Source organism: Eschrichtius robustus, chromosome 4 (assembly GCF_028021215.1).
Source record: "Eschrichtius robustus isolate mEscRob2 chromosome 4, mEscRob2.pri, whole genome shotgun sequence".
NCBI lineage: Eukaryota > Metazoa > Chordata > Mammalia > Artiodactyla > Eschrichtiidae > Eschrichtius > Eschrichtius robustus.
Window position 1 is genome coordinate 130,401,614 of NC_090827.1, and position 19,555 is coordinate 130,421,168.

At 37.3% G+C, this 19,555-nt stretch overlaps 1 protein-coding gene across 1 annotated transcript in view; it reads left to right on the forward strand.

Moving 5' to 3' along the window:
* SYNPO2 (synaptopodin 2) overlaps positions 1-19,555 on the forward strand; it is a 167,532-nt gene that overhangs the window by 141,510 nt on the left and 6,467 nt on the right. The window lies entirely within an intron of this gene.

The window sequence follows — 19,555 nt, forward strand, 5'->3', positions numbered from 1 at the left end:
AAGGTACCTTGGGGACGGTTGGAATGTACATAGTTTAGTAAGGTAGGTAAGAAAGAGGGGATTAATAATTATAGAGTACTTATTATGTACTAGGCTCCTTGCCAGATGTTTTACATATATTAGCTCATTTCTTTAAAGTAAACTGGATGGGCAAGAAGGATAATTATCCTTAGAGATTGATTCCCATCCTCTCTCCCCAGTTACCTAAGAAATTGAGTACATCTCCAATTGCCCATGAAGGCATAAGTTTGTTTTCCTCGGCTGAGGCAAGTGGTAGAGTACAGTAAAACAGAGTAACATATAAAAAGGTGAGCAGGCTGCAGATAAAGGTACATATGACTATTGTTTTCCTTTGGGAAACCACATGATTGGGGCATGAAGGGTTACTGACTCCAGGGGCTGATTGTGAAGCACGAGTAATCCCATGTGTGTGGAGGCCGTAGGGTGAGAACTCACAATTATTAGCATCATTTATGAGTGACGTCACAGATTTTTTTTTTCTTGTGTTTGTTTTGCTTTCTGACAACTGCTCCTCCCACTGTTCCTTGCAATTCTATTCTTGCACCTTCACTTTATTATTTATATTTGATGGACCAGGAGGATTCAGACAAGGTTACCTTTAAGTTTGGATTGGTCATACACCATGCCATCATCCAGCTGGCTCTGAAGTTAATAATGTTACTGACAGTAAACCTGAAGACCTTTCTCATATCTATTTTAAGTCCAAGTCTGACCAACCATGGAAAATATTCAACATGAATTAATGTAGAGAACCACAAAGCATTTTTGACAGCTCCAAGGAAAGCCATCTACTCGATATAAGAGATATGTCTAGAGACCTCTCATAAAAGCTTGCCTGGTGTGAGGGTACATGGTACCATTTTAATCCTCTGAAAATACCTGTATTTCTGTTCTTTTTCTGCTGTCACTTGTCAATCTGCTCTATTTTCACTACCCTATTAAAATATTACTTTCTTCTTTAATCTGTTCAATGTATTAAAAAAAAAATACTTCCCTGTATGAGCTGTTCTGACCTAAGTCATTTCTCTGATATTTCTCTTATATTGCTTCCCAAACATCTGAATTTCTTTTCTGTGAACATTTCCATTTCTCTGTACATTGTAAAACTGCAAGCCGTAGGTATTTGTATGACATAACACAGAGGAGAATTAAGTCAGCTACAGAACAATGGGGCTTATTCTTCTGCTTTTTCTCTGGAAAATCTTCCATTGCTTTTGGTGGCAATTTATGTAGAGGTTAGAACCACAGGATGTAGCTTGGTCTCTTATTTGCCTTTTTTGGGAAATCAATTAGGAAGATTCATACAGGATAAAGGAAAAAGCAGTCTATCCATTATATAAGGCTATTGTTTGTATTACTTGTTCTTTGCAAAGGAAGTCTGTTGAATGCTGTGCATTTTGCATTCTTTTCTAATAGAACAACCAAAAAAGGCATCTTAAGGTGAAGCAGGAAAGGAGATCATTTTTGTAACCTTGCATTCTTAACATAGCATTTAAAGAATGGCATGAATTAGAGGAAAGAAAATGGAACACAAAGTAGTCAATTTGAGATCACTGGTTCAAAAGTAGCCTAGAATGGTAATGACCCACAAGTATTTACAGTTGTCCAGTGGTTTGTGGTATGTAGGAATGAGGAGTGTTTGGGGTCCATTTCCTGTTGGACAGGTGGCCATCTTATCAGAGCCACTGTTTGGAGTTGATGACTAAAGACACAACTAACATGACTGAGACCGTCATGGGGTTCCCAAAAAGCTTCTAAGAAGCATGTCAGGCATGCAATCAAAGCATCCACAGCTTCGACTGGGAGCTGGTAGCATAGATCTCATGTGGAACCATACAGTCCCAAATTATGGAAAAGGCATGGGAATCCTCCAAAATTGTATCCACAGCAGAGTCTAACCTCACCCTGAGAGATGGGGGCTGGGGGGGAGAAGGACTGAGCCAGCTCCCTGGAGAAGGAGGGATTTCTTTGCCTCTTCTCCCCAGCCGGGGAGCCCCATGGGAACTGGCAAGCAGAATAAGCTGGGTGTACCACCTTTCAGGTTGGAGTTCTGGAAATGATGTCAGTGTAGCAGGTGGGAGACTTAGGACTCATGACCTCAGTTTCCCTCCCACTGGGCACCCTTTGAATTCAGGGTGTTGGCTTTGTTGTGGTGGCAGATATTCGGATTGGTTGCTTGGCTAGTTTGAGGGTATGAGGAGGCAGTTTCTGTTTAGTTTAGGACCTTGCCTTTATCTTTGTCCTTTGTTAGCTTAATTTCTAGGTAGAGCACCCCACCCATGAAGTCAAGTTGTTATCGTCAACACAATAGCAACGATCATTTACTGAGTGTTTGTGTTATGATAGGTGCCTTATATACATTATCCTAAGGAATCCACTGCATGGTTAACAGGCACTGGAATATAAAATAAAATGTAATCACAGTCACTCACTTACTGCAGGACCTTATGCAAATTTCTTTCCACCAGTGTCCCCTTAGTGATGTCTCAAACCTCTCTTCCTGGAATGTTGTGCCACAGTGAATGTGAACAACACTAGATATACTAGGAAGAAAGGTGCTATGTAAATGTAAGTACACATATTCCTCTCAGTCTTATAGGAGGGCAGATTGAATCACAGAACTGGTAAGATTGAGAACCTGAGCACTGCCACTTTGATCTTAGAACAGTTACAGTCTTATTTCTAATATTTCAATAATAAACACATTCTGCTTTGAGAGAGGAAAATCACACTGTTTCTGCATTTTGACTATTCATTGATAGTATAAAGCATACATTTTTAGGAATATGTTTTATAAGACACATTGGGGCTGTCATTCTGGAACATGTAAAATTTTGTACTTCAAAATATATCTAGCACGATTGTTAATGATAACATGTACCTCATTTAATCTTTACAAGAAGCAACTCATTTTAACTACAGGAAAACTGATCTGAGTTACAGTAGTTCTTGAGAGTAAGCCAGGATTCTTTAACTCTTCTAGATAGTGCTGACCCCTTTCAAGAAGTGGGTTTCATAGGGCAACTGAGTATTATCACACAGTTGAATTCTAGCCTGGCCACAAGAGTCGCATCTGAGATGTCAAGAACAAATGATCTGCATGTAAAGGGAGTGGACTAAGTTATGTGGGACCATTGTTTTGTTTACAGTTACTAGCTTAAAAAACTTTGAAGGCTCTTTGCTGCTGACAGGCATATCAAACACTCTGAATGCAGCACTTTCACAGACGTTTCTTGAGACCACAAGAAGACACATGGCTGTTAGTGTCTGAGTTTGGATTTAATCTTTCAAACAAAAGTCCCTTGCTGTGTAACATTTCATCCAGTTACAAATTCGAGAACCTGCAAGCACCCAAATTCAAAGAGTGAACTCCTGAAATCCATTGCTATTTTATGAGTCATCACTGGCCTGGCAGGAAGGGTATCTGAAGTCATGGTCATCAAAAAGAAGTGATTGTTTTCTGAAAAGCTAAATGCTTAAAATGCTTCCAGAGGGAAGCAGTGGGCTGTGTTCTCATTCCCTCCTAAAATCACAGTTGTTGAGTTTGTTTTAAAAATTGTTAAAAGTTCATGAGAAAAATATGTAAATTCTAAGAGCCAACATTATATTCCCAGAAGCACTGACTCTTGCTGGTCTCATGTCCCCTTATCACTGGACTCTGGGGGACACAAAGACTCGTGTAACACTTCAGTGCCGCTGAGTTTGTCAACAAGTATTCTGGGAAAAAGCAGAAATGAATTCTTCTCTAGACTTCCCACCAGGATTGGCCAAAGGCCATAAAGCAAGCTAGTAAATTCCCACAGGACCCAAACACCAGGCAAAATTGCTAAAAGAGGCCAGTCTGAGTTTAAAAAAAGGAAAAAAATTACAGGCCATCCTGTGGAGCATCAGACCAATAAAAACCAGAAGCCCCCAAATCAGACTATTCTTTCCTTGATGTTATCAGGTGCAGCCAGTTTCTTAAATTAAAAAAAAATTTAATGTTTCTATGGTATGTATATTTGTACATGAAATTACCATTTGGCACTTGGAAATCACAGACCTTACTACTCAGAAGCAATTGAGTGAAGAGAAATTTAACTAAAAAATATCAAATCCTGTCAGATTCCTGATTTTATCAGAGCTATGCCAGCTAATAAAGTATCTCTCAAGTACAAAAAAAAAGTTAGGCTTCTACAGGGTCCTATAGTTTAAATAATTGTTTGTTACTGATACAAAGAATTTCTTAAATTTTCATTTTTTGGTTCTAAATGTAAAGTTCCTCACGTGTACCTCTGTTTATACCTCATTCTTGACACGTTTATCTAAATTATGTGTGTGTTATGACTGGTAAGATATACATTCAGGGTCCTAATAAAAATAATCACAAGGACCTACTTTCCAGCCTACCCTTCTTCCTCTACCTGATAATAATAGTAATATTTAAAATAATAACATTCCAATATACCATGGAGGAATCCGGCTTTCACAGCCCCTACTTCTTGAGCTCCTTGATAATTATTAATGGTTGTTCATGGAAAACAAACAAACATAGACTTGCAATTAGCTCTAAGTTGAAAAGAAATGCACATTTTAGGTATAAACTGAGAAAAATTTTCTTCTTGCAAGTAAATATCAAAAAGCAAAAGTGTTTTTTTTTTTTGTTCTTCAGGAGACATTTTAGGAGTCAGGGAGACTCTTTGGTATCTTTATTTAGTGGAATGATCTGTTTTCAAGACCACCCAAAGGCCCTGAGTCAAGATTACGGTCCCAGTTAGGATAACATGGGTGGGGATGGAAGCTGTGGCAGCCATTTAAACAAGCTCATGAGGTCTAAGGAAAAGACAGAAGGTAGGGAGGGATTAAGTTTCTACTGAAAGCCAGGAACGATGTTAATACTTTACATAAATTATAACAATAACTAACATTAACTGAGCACAAACTCTGGGCCCTGAATTGTGCCAAGCATCTTCATAGATTCTCTCTCCTTTTTTTTTTTTAAATGGATATATAATTGACATATAACATCATATTAGTTTCAGGTGTACAATAATGATTTGATACTAGTATATATTGCAAATTGATCATCACAATAGGTCTAATTAACATCCATCATCACACATAGTTACAAATTTCTTTTTCTTGTGATAAGAACTTTTAAGATCTACTCTCTTAGCAACTTTCAAATATACAATACAGTATTGTTAACTATAGTCACCATGCTGTACATTACATCCCCAGAACTTATTTATCTGATAACCTCAAGTTTGTACCTTTAACCACCTTCACCCATTTTGCCCACCCACACCTCCACCCCTCTGGCAACCACCATAGATTATCTTTTTTAATCAGTAGTCCTTATGAGATAGGTACCATCATAATCCTCAGTGTATAGATTATAGATGGGATTCTGAGGCACAAAGAGGCTGAATATCTTGCCCAAGATCACATAGCGTTAAGTAGTGGACCCTGGATTCGGTCTGGACCTACACCCTTAACCAATTACACTGTGATCTCATTTACTCCTCAGAATTACCCTGAACGTGAAGGTATTATTATTATTTCCATTTCGTAGACGAGGTATCTGAAGCCCAGAGAGGCTAACCAACTTGTCCGGCAATCACTAAGCTTATAAAGTAGTGGGCTAGGGTTGGACCTACATACTTATCTGACATCAAAGCCCAGGCTCTCCCTTCAGTACCACAAGATTTCCACAGTCTCATTAGACCCCAGAATCCCACTCCCTGAGACCTGTTAATTATGTGTTCAGCAAACCATCCACCAAGAGCCTACTCTACATATGCTTAATGGATGGCTTTGACCACTTGAGAGACATTAGAAAGGACCCTACTATCATAAGATTGCTCATAAAATCAGATGCTATGATAATATGCTGGAAGCGAAAACCAGTCTCTGAAAAAGAAGCATCTGTTTTATAAGTAGAAATGATGGATTTGACAGTGATTTTGTATGAGTTCCCAAAATTTTTTCACTTATATCAGGGTGAAAAGGTGATATTCATGGGCTGGGGGTGGTGAGGAATGTCATTAAAAAAAAATAAAGCAAAATCAAAGGCTCTACATAAAAGGAAGTGCTCCCCTTGGCTTCATGCCTTTCTCACCAGAAGTAATTCAGGGAACTTTCTTATCATAGTGAATCAGCACCCAGCTTGGTTTGCTACTAAACCAATAATAACTTGAGATATTTCAACAGGAATAAGTCTACACAGAAAAATGCTGAGAGAGTCACAGTTTTCAGTGTTTCAAAATATATCTAAAAAAGTAGTCGTCACTGGAATCTTAGAGTTCCATGAAGTGTCTCCTAGCTGAGCTAGCATTCATCCTGGATATGGATGAGGCAGCAAACCCTTCCTGCTGCAATGTCCTCAATGGAAGGTTTCTCAACAGGTATTTCTGTTGAAAAGTTCCCAGAGAGGACATTATTATACCTTATGTTTTTTCCAGTAGTTTTTTGTTTTGTTCTGTTTGCTTTAAACTATGTCTCATTGTCATTTTGGAAACATCTCCTAAAGAACTCCTGTAACGGATTCTAAATGTGGGTATGAACATTCTCGTCACTAACTTCAAGGAGAGAAGATGTGAACTTCTGAGTTAATTGTAAAAAACCCTCATTATATTTGCAGAGCTTTACTGCCTTAATTTAAAACCATAGATCCACTAATACAGTGATAAGTATGAGGACTTACTATATGCTAGGTGCCATTCTAAAGACTTAACAAATTTTAACGTTTTTAGTCATCACAGAATGACTAGTGTATGAAGAAGGTACTATTATCATTCTACTTTACAGATGAGAAGATACAGTAAAGAAAAGTTAAGAAACTTGTCTAAAGTGATGGGGCTAAGACTCAAGACCCAACAGTCAGACTCCAGAGCCATTCTCTAATCACAAGGCTACATTACCTCACTTGATCACAAGAAGACAAAGGTCACATATGAAAGGAATTGCCCATCAGAGGTGATAAGCTATACCTGTCTCAGGAATAACTCAAAAGTTACTTTATACCTTCCAAATCAAAGAAAGAAATGTTGAAAAAACTTCTTAGAGTTTGGTAGCCCCAAATGATAGACACTTGTGAACAGGTACAAGGGGAGGGAGAAAGGTGTCGTTTTTATTTCTACCAGCCTATTTGCTTATAACTCAAATGGTAGGAGGAAGTCTAACATTTTGCTAGTTCCATTGAGTGAACACCCATGATGTGTTAGACTAAATTCCTCAAACACCCACTTCAAGCCATCATATATTACTACAGCTGTGCTAATTTACACCAGGTAAATTAAGGAAAAAAAGAATAGTGATGAGAAATTCCTCAAATTTTAGTAACAATAATGCAGAAAAATGTTCCTGCAAATATTTAAATTAAAAAATAAATTAATTAAAGCAATGATTTTATTTAGGGGAAGCATAAGGTAACCATTTTTTAAATGAAATTCACCTATGATTACGTGAGATAATGCACATAAACACCAAGTATACAGAGACAACATTTTGTAGTGGGTAAGCGTGTGGACTTGGGCCAAAATGCCTGCAGCTGAATCCCAGGCTGCCTCTTGCTTGTTGGGAGACATTAGGCAAACGATTCACCCTCTCTGTGTCTCAGTACCCTCTGCTATGTAATGGAGAAGATAATAGGTGTACCTCACTATTTGTGAAGATTAAACAAACCAATATGTGCGATGGGTATAAAACAGTGCCTGGCGCATAGAAAGCATTCAACATATGTTAGCTCTTAATATTCTTATAAAGGGCACTCAATAAACAATAGCTACTATTTCATAAACTACCAAGGAGGGAAACACACACAATGATTAAAAAAGTTCTTTTGTTTTCTCCGTTAATATGAATCCCAGTTTAAGGGATCTAAGAGAACTAAAATAGAAAAAGCAGCAGCAGTATCTGTATAAATCTCATATTGACATGAAGAATAATATATCCCCAGGAGTCTTTTACTGAGACATCTTTGTTTCTTCTCTACTGTTTTCTTTTTACTGAAGCTTTATTTGTCTATATTCCTCTGTATTCAGCCTATTGGTCAATTTTTTTCTCTTTTGTCTTCATCTATTGTACTAGCATTGTTGTAGTGGTATACAAAGATGAGACCAGGATTCAAAAAGACTGGTACAATATTTTTTAAAAAAGAAACTTAATATCAGCTTTGAGACTCACTATAAAGAGACTGTGTTAAATTCAAAGTACCAATATTAAAGAAAATAAGTGTGGTGTATTTAGCAATATAGAGAGAGTTCTTATGGGGAAATGCTTGTAAATAAAATATATTCTCAAAATAGAACAGCTGGTATCCTGAGCAAGGTTCTAGTAGGATAGTTGAAGCTTAACTAGGCCTATCACACAGAAAGTGGAACAGTTGGCAACCCAATCCCCGAAGCTACCCCAATTCAGGCCTGCAACAGTTGGGGCTCTGAGAGAACCTGGCTGGCCTCTGACGATGCAGCAGGCAGTTGTTCTTATCCCTCCTCCTCAACACTGTCCCAAGATGAAGGGTCAGCAACCTGGTCTTTTTAGAGTAATTGATCCCCTTGCCTGAGAAGCGTGATCAGTTTCCAGAACCAGAAAGAGTGAAACCTCGGTCTGAACAGAGCAAACTCCCAGCTCACAGGGCAAGTGATGAAAAACAATTCTCAGAAGCTGAGTGACTGATGTAGGGAGGAACTTAAAATTCCAGCTGCCTTTCAAACACAGGGAATTTTTGTGGGTTTTCTGGTACGTCTAGAATTCTTCTGAGTCAGAAGCAGAAGTTAGGACGATCTTGAAGAGAGAAAAATCACAACAAGATGAGATTCTGAAAACTTCATCTGAATCTAAAATTGCTTTAGTTTCAAATACAGTTAAATTGACTTAGTTAAGTTTTCCTTTTGTGGAGTTTAATTACACTTTTTCTTAAAAAGTAAAAAACAACTAGGTTTCTTTCTTACATGGCATTAGTTCTTTTTTCTGCTAGCATATCTCAGATTGATAAAGAAGTATTCACAAAACCATCCTCTAGAGCTAAAAATCACTAAGGAATTGGCTGGACTGATATAAATAAAATGATAATTTAAAGTATCATACTAACCCTTCCACAGTTGTAAGTTTCTTTCTTGTTTTAATCACACTCAGAGTTTATTGATGGTCTGGCCCACTGGACTACTTGTTAATGCTTATCAGATGGTGCCACTTATAATCCTTCATATAAACTCAATATGGGCTAAATAGATTTTGAATTCTACATTATGAAATGTCCAGCAAAATGTCACAATTCATTTCAGGTGGTATTACTGAAATTAAGAGCAAAGCAAAATATATCTCTTAGAACTTTTAATTTTAGTTTTTCACTTCAGTTCACCAACTATTTCCTTTATATACAATGTTTTAGTGTGAGCAAACTATTGCCTTCACAGTATTCTTTTGTTTTTTGTTTTTGGCTTCACGGTATTCTAATATGCAGTTTTCCAACTTTTGTTCCCAGGGAAAAATTAAGATTCCCCTCGCCCCAGGGAAATTATGATTTAGTAGCCCCTGGATGGGGCCCAGGAATTTGTTTTTGTAACATATACCCCAGGTGATTCTGATGCTAATGGGTTGTGAACTGCACTTTGAAAACCAGTTTTCTAACACACAAAACACTGAAGTCAACTTTATTCTTTAAAACCCATCAATAGTTTTCTAGTTCATTCAGTCTGGGACAGTCAAGACTTGTAAACAGCACCTGCTTTCAAATGCTCTTGATGCCTTGTCTGCAGGGAACAGGCCCTGAAGTGCTGATCTTGACAGCTTTATTCTAAAAGCCCAGGAGGTGGCAGCAAACTCTCTTCTCGCTCAGAGAGTGCTTCGCAGGCAACCATTCTAAAGCGTGTTGCAAATAATTTGCTTTGAACAGTCTTTTACATTTGTTTTTTAAATAGAAGAATAAAGAGGGCCTTGAGATGTGATTTTATCTGACCCCCTGCTTCTAATCAAGTCGGAGAATAAATATTTCTAGGAATAGAATGATACAATTTTATCATCTAGAGAAGCGACTGTACAAAGTTCCCTGGCTGATTTTTCTTATCTCTGGGCAAAGGGATTGTATGACTTCCCTTGGCCGTAGGGCAGTAGAGTCTCTTATCTCCAATCAAAAATGTTCTTACTAATAACAAACTGAAATCTCTCTGGCAGTAATCAAAACATTCTTATTTTGGGATCTAGACTAAAGGAGAATTTTGAAGCACTTTGAATGCTAATTAGCTTTTTAAAATGGAAACAAGTATGATTGTAAAATCTTCAAAACTAAAAAGAAGTTCGTGCACTTTATGGATCACAGGGAAAGATCCCAATATTTTTGTTTAACCTTAACATTAAGACTATCAGATTGTGTGCTGGACTGACAAAAGGCAAAGTCAGTCAAGAGGCTGCTTAAACATTAGAAGAGTGAACAGAACAAAGGGACAGGTAGGCCCACTGAGTAGCAACTTTGATCCCAACAGGAGTATTGTTTTCAGGCCTTTGATGCACTAAAGTTTATTTCTAAAACAAAAAGGATGGTGATGTGTCTGGAAGTTCTGTAATATGAGATATATGTTTGTACATTTACCAGTGGGAGGAGAAAAGACTAAAAGGAGGTAGGAGAGCCGGATATTTGAGGAACTTTGGTATGGATTAGAGAGTAAAGGTCTCCATTGTGAAAAAGAAAAACAGGATTAGTGAATGGAAGTTACAAGACAGTAAATTTCAGTTTAACTTAAGAAAACATCAAAAACTTGTGGGGAAGGAATGGAGAAGGAACTAACATATGTACTAGACATATAAAATGCGTTAAGGGTCTTAATCCATGTATTTAATTTTCACAACGACCTTATTTGGTGGAAATTATTCTCATTTTTTTTTCTTTAATTCATAAGGAAACTGAAGCTCAGGGAGCTTAAGAAAATTGCCCAAAGTCACCCAGCCAGTAAGGTGGCAGACTCACCAGCTGAATCCAAGTTTATCTGTTTTCATAGCCTGTGCTTTTTCCATTGCAATGCCTATCAGGGGTGTTATAAAAGGAACTCCTGTAGCTCATGGAAGCTTGATTGCAGGATCTCTAAAATGCCTTGCATCTCTAAGATTTTATAATTCTCTATATAAATAGCTCCTTAAAAACATTTGGGTTTTAAGTGTTGTATTTTGACGCAGTTCAATGCTTTTTAAAAACCAAGGTCAGTTTAAAACCCGACAAGACAAAATCTGTTTGTTCCTTACCACTTTAATTCCAGAGTATTTGAAGAAAAAATCTTAAAGACATCATTTTTCTTATGAGACAAAAAGCAGAGCTTAGGAGGTTAGAGAATAATTTTTCTTTCCTTGAAGCCCTGACTAGAAGATTTGCTTTGGTTCCAGTGTCTGTAAAGTGTGACTATAATTCCTCCTGTCTATTCTTGACACACGCACAGATACTTCCTGAGAATGGAGAGCATTCTGAAACTCAGAGACACCTCTAGTCCTAGGGCAGCCATTAGGCACGCTGGAGTAAAGTAAGAAAAGGGCTTGCAATTCTGTAAAGCAGAACTTCTGCTATTCTTTGCTTATCATTTCACCTGAATCACTAGATCTCCATCCTTTGCTCTTAAAATGCACATGTTCCATTTTGTGAAATTACGTCAAACGTATTATGCATTCATACAAAAAGCAATTTTTTACAAAGAACCATTTAGTATCTACCTTCTTTGCTTTCACTATTCAACCTCTGTTTTGTTGTCTTTTTTTTTTTTTTTTTCCAAACTTCTGTAATATTCTACCTACCACTGTCAACCACGGGCAAAGTGAAAATCCTGTTTTGTGAATGGTGCATAGATGTTTAATTATCAGTGTATCATGGGGATGCATTGCATTGTCAGACTTCATTTTGTCTCATCTAGATTTCATTTTTTTGCAAAAAATGTACTGGTCTAGACAACTAGTTGTAACATCAAAGTTGGATTTCATCTGGGACTATCCGACCCACAGTGAGAAATTGTAAGAGCTGCTCCCCCTACCCACACCTCCTTCAGGCTCTTTAAATGAAGGAATTGGGAGATAAGTTTCCTCCCAGCTAAAACACACAAAAGCTCTAGCCTAGGTCACTAGCATGTGTGATTCCAGGTGGTCAATCATCGCTGATCTATTAATTATATTTTAAAAGGGACTTATCCTCATTAGATTTACCAATATTGAAAGAAGCAAGATTAAGGACAAGAATGGAATGGGGAAACTGGAAAATCTGAATACCACTATCAGAAAGAGTCTCACAATATTTACAAAACAGATCAAAACAGATTTGAGAGGAACTTTTTGACTGGTATAAGTAAGGAATCTTTTTACAAATAGGTAAGCTCTGGACATTTTTTTTCCATCCCTTCCCCAGCATTTTTCTTTTCTTTAATGGATAGTTGCTTAAGAACTTCAAACATACATCTTACTGAAGGATCTCTTCTCTTCTCTCAATCTTGAATGTATATTTATGATGGCCTAGACATGTTAGTACATCCAGAAGAATTTACCTTTTATATTAGGCTAAGACTACACAACCAAAGTGGCTTAGAGGGTTGATGAAGTGTTAGCTAGTTCATAAGGCTTTTGTTAATTCGTCTATGCATTTGTATGAATCAATACTGAAAGTGAAACAATTATTTAGCAATTGGTAGCAATAGCTACCTAACATCATATCAAAATGAAGGTGAACTTGGGAATGGGGAGTGGTCAGGGAAATAATAAGGAATGAGACCTTTTGAATAAATGAGTGGCCCACATAGAAAAATTTGCTGTAGTATTAATATGCAATGTTATGTCTAGATAATTACATATTGCCATTTTATAAGTGCATTAAGAAAGTTATGCCAATAGGAAAAGCTGTAATAACTAATGTCAAGGGCAAAATTAAATATTTGCTCTCTAATTTTGAAAGTTTGATAAGTAGACAAGCATCCTAATACCTTATGAGACATCCCCTTGAACCATTAATGTAATTACATTTATACCTGGGATTAGTATCTTCAAGTAAAGTAAATGCTTCCTAATTTTGAAGAAATGTACCTGGGACACTTCTGATAAAAGATGTTTCCGTATTTCCCATTTGCATTTGAAAAGCACACCATCAGGACTATCACTGTACACTCTGCTTTAATCTATTTTCCCCCTTAATGGTCTTTTTTTTTTTTTTTTTTTTTTTTAGTTATTTTTGGCTGTTTTGGGTCTTCGTTGCTACGCATGGGCTTTCTCTAGTTGCGGCGAGCGGGGGCCACTCTTTGTTGCGGTACGCGGGATTCTCATTGCGGTGGCTTCTCCTGTTGTGGAGCACGGGCTCTAGGGCACGTGGGCTTCAGTAGTTGTGGTGCGCAGACTCAGTAGTTGTGGCTCGTGGGCTCTAGAGTGCAGGATCAGTAGTTGTGGCGCACGGGCTCAGTTGCTCCATGGAATGTGGGATCTTCCTGGACTAGGGCTTGAACCCTTGTCCCCTGAATTGGCAGGCGGATTCTTAACCACTGCGTCACCAGGGAAGCCCCCCTTAGTGGTCTTTTATCTCTTCATTTGAAAAACCATCACTCATTTGAAACTCCCACTTACTTTATGGCGTTCTTGTGTCTCTAAAATGAATCGACATATATGAAATTATTGTGTAAATTCCCTCAAACAAGAAAGTTATCATTAAATAAAATGTACCACTTGTTCCAGAGAGATATGGTAAGGCAATTAAGCAAAATTTTTATCTACTCTGCACTTAAGGAAACAAGTTGGTGATTTCCCAGATGAAGAGTTATATTTTTTTATTCCTAATTTTAAACATCACTCTGGAGCCATGTTTTTGACAAAGGAAACATAAATATGATTTGGCACTAAATCTTAAACTTCCGTACCATTTTTTTTTTTTTTTTTTTTTAGATTCCTATATATGCGTTAGCATACGGTATTTGTGTTTCTCTCTGGCAGGAATAAAGATGTAGACATAGAGAATGGACTTAAAGACACGAGGTGGAAGGGGGAAGCTGGGGCGAGTTGAGAGTAGCATCAACATATATACACTACCACATGTAAAATAGATAGCTAGTGGGAAGCAGCAGCACAGCACAGGGAGATCAGCTCGGTGCTCTGCAATGACCTAGAGGGGTGCGATAGGGAGGATGGGAGGGAGGCTCAAGAGGGAGGGGATATGGGGACATATGTATGCATATGGCTGATTCACTTTATTGTACAACAGAAACTAACACAGTATAAATAAATATTGAAAAAGAAATCTTAAACTTTCCAAGAACAGTAGGTTAAACATTTTCCCCAATGCCCAGGATATGAATCAAAGGATCTATTTAATAAGTTTAAAAACGTAATGGATAGAAAAACAGTTACAAAGATCAAGTTAAGTCGTTTTCTTCATGCTGTATCCTCTGCATCCTTATGAAATAATGTCACGTGTTGTGTAGTTGTTGATGTGTCTGTCACTACCATTAACCAGCTTGGATTTTCCGGTTTTTTTTAATGTTATAAGGAATTGTAACAGTAGGATTGCCTAAAAAGCTGCCAGTAGGAAATTTGGAGAATGTTATCATGCAGAGGGCCCGAGCAAGGTTGTTCTATAGCACCCACACATATCTTAAGAATTGGTCTTAATATCTTAACTGACAAAATTTTCCTCTGAGAAAGCCATTCTAGTTGGGAAATGAGTTTGCTTAAGGGATATTAGCTCCACTTCAAATAGCAGGCACATAAGCTATAAAAAATATCTCTTATCCCTACTTTCCTTCTAGGGATAAATGCACACTCATGGTAACTTTTTTTTTTGTGAATGAGGGAGGGAGGAGATGGTTGCCTGGATTTGTTTCAGGAAAGAAGGTGTTTAGAATATTATGGACAGTTAAAGCTATATTCACATAGTTAAACCATTTTAAATGGGTTTTATAATTTATCATAAATATAATTCTAATTAGGGATATAGTATAAGTATTAATTTTATACTAATACACATGACTCTCTTTTATGAAGTGCTTTCTATATGCCAGGCATTGATAATTTTTCTCTACAAAAACCTCCCACAAGGTCAAAAATTCATTTATTTCATACAGGATCAGCATCCTTTATTTATTGTGAAATTCTCTATAGAAATTGATGAGAGCTGAACTTTTGCTATCTATTATTCATTCTTTTCAATAGTGGGAAATCTATATAACTTTTACTGTTTAAATCTTCTGAGGAGAGAAAACTTCTTTTCAGAAAATATTTTGAAATGTGTTTAAAAGATTTTATTTTTATGTTCAAACCAAATTAGACTTTTATAAAAATACACTTAAGTAAGGCTTTTCCCCAAGAATTATAAAAAATTAAAATGGCAATTCCAGCTACTTAAATATAATACAGACTATATTAACAGGAGTATTTTCACAGATTATAATTTTGAGAGTGACATACTTCTTTTCTGAGGATAGAGGAAAATGAGAGGGTAAAAATTGCTGCTGCAGTAATTTTTTTCCACTAACATATATAATGCCTTAAAACACATTATTTAGATAAAATTTTATTATCTATGGCCTTAATTCTTCAATTTCCCTTTACAAAAATGAGCTGTGTGACTTCAGGTAAATCACCTAATTTCTATGCCTCAGTTTCCTTATTTGCAGAAATTGGGGATTATAGGATTGTTGGGGGGATTAAATGAGTTAATAGACAAAAAGTGCTTAGAACTGTGACTAGTACATAGTAAAAATTCTGTACACTTTAGTTATTGTTATAATTGCTTCTAAGATGAAAGGGACCACAGAAGTGTAAGTGTAGATTCCTGCCTAACATCAGTCTTCGTGACCTTAAATTAAGGTGGTTATTTTTATTCTTCTATAACAGAAGGTTAAAAAAGATCAAGAAGTCTATACTTTGGCCCACCCAGAGCTAGCAGAGAGATGAGGTCAGTGGCGATGTTTCTGGCCAGCCCTGCTGCCGGCGTTCTGGTGGGAGGGAGTCAGTGGCTGGCACAGCAATATCTGAGGCGTGTGGTGCTAATGCCACTTCAAAGGCAGCTCCCTCCTATTTTTATCCTAGGGCAGGAGCCTGCCTATGCAGTTGCCTCTTGAACAAAAGGTTCTGCCAGGTCTCTGACACCTTTTAAGGCCTCACAGACTCTTCTCACAATAACAAGAATAATCTGTTGTGCTACGTGGCATTTGATTTATAAACACAATCTCTACTCTACCCATAATCTTGAAACAGTAGCCAGCATTCTTGCCGTTTTACAACCAAGGAAAGTAAGGCTGGGAGAGGTTGGATCATATGGGTAAAAAGAGGCAAAGGCAGGACTCCCCGGTCAGTGTGATGTCCAAATTCACATTCTTTCCAATATAACATGCTGGCTTCTACTGTCAGTTACAACTCTTAGCCTCTCTCACAAAGGGATTGCCTTCAAATCTAAAATAAAAATTTTTTAAAGTTTATTGTTTTAGAACCAAAAATTTAATCTGATAGTTAATCTAAGATGAATTAAGATAAATGGTTAATGGCAAAGCCAAGATGAGAAGCTCTAGCTACAAGACATTATCTCTTATTTTGATGTCTAAGTACGTTTATTGCATTCATGGAACTATTTAAGCAATGTATGGTTACTTGGCTACTTTTCTATTCAATAGTACAATTTATTAGTCCTGGTTATGTGCACTACTCTTGGTAAGCAGAATAATATTGCTGATTTCGGTTTAAAAAAATGGACACTTCCATTTTTTAGATAAGAGACAGCTACAACAGAATTTCCAAAAACTCCACTTCTTCCACCAGGAAGATTTAAGGTTCACTTGAGAAGGCAGGGAATATGTGATAGAGACTGTCTTATTAAGAGACTAGAACAAAAATGACCTTAAAATTCTACTTATCCCCCTGACTACTTAACTGTATCTAAATTATATCAAGGGAGCATTTGTCCTATACTTAAAGATCTCTAGGTAATGGAATTCTATATCCTTATGGAGAACTTCCTTCCAATGTTGACCTGCTTCCATTGTCAGAAAAATTGTAATTGAAAACTCTTTAGAGCTGGAAGTGCCCCTAAGAGATCAGATAGTAGAAACTGCCATTTCCTACACCTGCTTGCAATCTCATGATAAGTGGTAAATTAGCTTTCAGCTTTCTCTTCTCCAACTCTAACCCATCCCAATTTCCATTATCTTTTTCTTCTTGGTCTTTACTTTTAAATCTTACAAGTAGATTTTGGGCTGTCTTTAGGATTCATGAATAATTTTCTAAGACTTTTCTCATTTGGGGAATCAAAGCAGTTTAAAACCCTTACACTTCCACTGACCTAAATGCAAATCATTTATTTGAAGCACGTTAAAATCTTTTACCTGTTTAGAAAATTTGATTTTTCATAAACATTGATTAATCCTATCTGTTTTGCCAAACACGTCTTGGTGTGCATACTGGTGTGCATGTATTGGGGGTGGTGGGATGGGTCTATATGAGTGAGTCCCTCATCACATGTAAATGACATGTGAGAAGGGCTACATCTTGGGACAGGACCAAAAAGTTTGGTGAAGATAACTGAATTTCCTGATTATGGCAGCTGATATAGAAATTATTATTCATTCATTTCACAAATACTTACTAAACATCTACTTGGCAGGCACCATTCTAGGTCAAGGGATGTCTTAATGAATAAAACAATAACCCCTACTTTATTTTTTTAAATTTAATTTTATTTATTTTTTTATACAGCAGGTTCTTATTAGTTATCCATTTTATACACATCAGTGTATACAGGTCGATCCCAATCTCCCAATTCATCACACCACCATCCCCCCCACCGCTTCCCCCGCTTGGTGTCCATACGTTTGTTCTCTACATCTGTGTCTCAATTTCTGCCCTGCAAACCAGTTCATCTGTACCATTTTTCTAGGTTCCACATATATGCGTTAATATACGATATTTGTTTTTCTCTTTCTGACTTACTTCACTCTGTATGACAGTCTCTAGATTCATCCACATCTCTACAAATGACCCAATTTCGTTCCTTTTTATGGCTGAGTAATATTCCATTGTATATATGTACCACATCTTCTTTATCCTGTCTGTCGATGGGCATTTAGTTTGCTTCCATGACCTGGCTATTGTAAATAGTGCTGCAATGAACATTGGGGTGCATGTGTCTTTTAGAATTATGGTTTTCTCTGGGTATATGCCCAGTAGTGGGATTGCTGGGTCATATGGTAATTCTATTTTTAGTTTTTTGAGGAACCTCCATACTGTTCTCCATAGTGGCTGTATCAATTTACATTCCCACCAAGAGTGCAAGAGTGTTCCCTTTTCTCCACACCCTCTCCAGCATTTATTGTTTGTAGATTTTCTGATGATGCCCATTCAAACTGGTGTGAGGTGATACCTCATTGTAATTTTGATTTGCATTTCTCTAATAATTAGTGATGTTGAGCAGCTTTTCATGTGCTTCTTGGTCATCTGTATGTCTTCTTTGGAGAAATGTCTATTTAGGTCTTCTGCCCATTTTTGGATTGGAATAACCCCAACTTTAGATGGGAGCTAAATTCTAGTAGGGAGAAGCAGATAAACAAAATAATTAAATAAACATTTATTATGTTAGACAGGCATAAGCCTAAGGGGAGATATAAAGCAAGGAAGGGGGATAGGGAATCTTGGGGGTGGGGGGAAGAGAGAGAGAGATTGAGAATAGCCAAACAGTGATCACAAGATATCTGAGTAAGGCCTGAAGGAAATGAAGTAGGATCACCCTAATATCTGCAGTACTGTGCTCCAGGCAGAGGATCAGCGAGTATAAACGTCCTGAGGCATGAGGGTACCTGATCTGTTCAAAGGATAGCAAAGAGGCCAGCGTAGCTGGAGCAAAGTGGGAGGGAGAGAACAGCAGGAGGTGAAACCAGAGGTGTAAGGAGGGGTGAAACCAGCAGATTTTGTAGGGCCTTGTGGGTCAATGAAAGAACTTTGTTTCCTGTTGTGAAATGAGAAGGGATGACAGAGTTTTAAACAGAGGACTAAGTGACATAATCTGACTTAGGTTTTAACAGTATTCTCAATATGGCTGCCGTATTGAGGCTAGACTAAAGGAGCAAGGGTGAACTGGGGAAACTAATTAGGAGACTATAGCAATAATCCAGGCAAAAGAGTATGGTGGGTTAGCCCAGGATGGTACCAATGGAGATGGTAAGAAATAGTCAGATGCTGGATGTATTTTAAAGCTGACAGTTCAGGTGTGGAGTGTAAGAGATGGGGAGGAGTCAACAATCACTCCAAATATTTTAATCTGAGCAAATGGAAAACTGGCAGATGCCTGGTGCTTTCTTCTATTCATGTGCCCTTTCATGGACCTCTGCTTTGTAGAAGTTCTAATCAGTGATTTATAAGTCAAAAGAAATGCCATTTATTCCTGTTGGCTTTTATTGGAATCTGCTTATGATAAAGTATATGTTTGTGATGAATATTTACTGATCATGTGTGTTTAGAGAGAAAGGAGTCAAAGGAGTTGAAATAACATTTGTCAGCTGGAGATTCTCTACTGTGTATGTGTAAGCAGGATTTCAGCCAAGAGAATTTTTTAGCTTATAAG